Consider the following 2,500-nt stretch of genomic DNA (forward strand, 5'->3'; position numbering starts at 1 on the left):
TGATTACCTTACAGAGAGTATCTCATCTTATTAGTGTGATTACCTTACAGAGAGTATCTCATCTTATTAGTGTGATTACCTTACAGAGAGTATCTCATCTTATTAGTGTGATTACCTTACAGAGAGTATCTCATCTTATTAGTGTGAATACCTTACAGAGAGTATCTCATCTTATTAGTGTGATTACCTTACAGAGAGTATCTCATCTTATTAGTGTGATTACCTTACAGAGTATCTCATCTTATTAGTGTGATTACCTTACAGAGAGTATCTCATCTTATTAGTGTGATTACCTTACAGAGTATCTCATCTTTCTAGTGTGATTACCTCTCAGAGAGTATCTAATCTTTCTAGTGTGATTACCTTACAGAGTATCTTGTCTTTGTAGTGTGATTACCTTACAGAGAGTATCTCATCTTATTAGTGTGATTACCTTACAGAGTATCTCATCTTTCTAGTGTGATTACCTTACAGATAGTATCTCATCTTTCTAGTGTGATTACCTTACAGAGTATCTTGTCTTTGTAGTGTGATTACCTTAAAGAGTATCTCATCTTTCTAGTGTGATTACCTTACATTGTCTCATCTTTCTAGTGTGATTACCTTACAGTGTATCTAATATTTCTAGTGTGATTAACTTACAGAGTATCTCATATTTCTAGTGTGAATACTTTACAGAGTATCTCATATTTTTAGTGTGATTACCTTACAGAGTATCTCATCTTTCTAGTGATTTTTTCTTTCTCATTCTCTCTCTCACACACACACACACACACACACCACAAGCTTTTTGTATTTTGGATGGATGGGAGGAATAATTGGACTAGTTGAAAAACGGGGAGAATTGATCTGCTGTGATCTGGCAGGAAACAATCAATAGAAAGGATAGAGGAGGAGATGGAGAGAGAAGGAGGAGAGGAGAGGAGAGGAGAGAGGAGAGAGGGAGAGGAGAGGAGAGGAGAGGAGAGGAGAGAGGAGAGGAGAGGAGAGGGAGAGGAGGAGAGGAGGAGAGAGAGAGAGGAGATTAGGAGGCCCAGTACAAACTGATGGGTTTGAAACAGCAGCTCTTTGTCTCAGTCATTATTATAGGCTGTAAATGGCTTAGATCCACATCCATATATCACCCTCTATACATGAAGTACATTACTACTGTACCCATGCTGTGGCTCATATTAAAAACCAATCACTGATCACTGACATGGAGAGAGGAGAGAGAGGAAGGACAGGACAGGAGAGAGGAGGAGGAGAGGAGGAGAGGAGAGGAGAGGAGAGGAGAGGAGAGGAGAGGAGAGGAGGAGGAAGGGAGAGAGAGGAGAGAGAGGAGAGGAGAGGAGAGGAGAGGAGAGAGAGGGAGAGGGAGAGGAGGGGAGGGAGAGGAGAGGAGGAGAGGAGAGGAGAGGAGAAGGGAGGGGGAGGGGAGAGGGAGGGAGAGGAGAGGAGGGGAGGGGAGGGGAGGGGGAGGGAGAGAGGAGGAGGGGAGAGGAGGGAGGGAGGAGGGAGGAGAGGGAGAGGAGAGGAGAGGAGAGGAGAGAGAGGAGAGGAGAGGAGAGAGAGGAGGGGAGAGAGAGGAGAGGAGAGGAGAGGAGAGGTCTTCCTTTCCTGTGGCGGTCCTCATGAGAGCCAGTTTCATCATTGTCCTTGATGGTCTTTGCGACTGACATTTTCCAGATTGGCTGACCTTCATGTCTTAAGGTAATGATGGACTGTTGTTTCATTTGCTTATTTGAGCTGTTCTTCCCATAGTATGGACTTGGTATTTTACCAAATAAGGCTATCTTCTGTATACCACCCCTACCTTGTCACAACACAACTGATTGACTCAAACGCAATGAACTTTTAAAAAGGCACACCTGTTAATTGAAATGCATTCCAGGTGACTACCTCATGAAGCTGGTTGAGAGAATGCCAAGTGTGGGCAAAAGGTGGCTATTTGAAGAATCTCAAATATAAAATATTTTTTTGATTTATTTAACACTTTTTTGGCTTACTACATGATTCCATATATGTGTTATTTCATAGTTTTGGATGTCTTCACTATTATTCCACCATGTTAGGTTTGATTCCTCAACCACCTGATGCTGATGTCCTTCTTTTATCCATTTTGTTTTGTGATATATGGCAATTACCCAGAACCCCCCACAAGACATCAGTGAGCCACACACACACACACACACACACACACACTCAGTGTCATTGAGCGGACAGCAGCTGCAGAGATGCTAAATCATCTCCACATGAGTGTGATTAGATTCATTACTGCCGTGTCAACAGACATTTTTATTTTTTATTTTTTTAGTCATTTTAGCAGACGCTCTTATCCAGAGCAACTTACAGTTAGTGAGTGCATACATTTTCTTTTTTCTTTTCTTTTCATACTGGCCCCCCCCCCCGTGGGAAACGAACCCACAACCCTGGCGTTGCAAGTGCCATGCTCTACCAACTGAGCTACACGGGGCCCACACACACACACACACACACAACTATACAACCACACACACAC

The sequence above is a fragment of the Coregonus clupeaformis genome, unplaced genomic scaffold (assembly GCF_020615455.1).
Source record: "Coregonus clupeaformis isolate EN_2021a unplaced genomic scaffold, ASM2061545v1 scaf0240, whole genome shotgun sequence".
Classification (NCBI taxonomy): domain Eukaryota; kingdom Metazoa; phylum Chordata; class Actinopteri; order Salmoniformes; family Salmonidae; genus Coregonus; species Coregonus clupeaformis.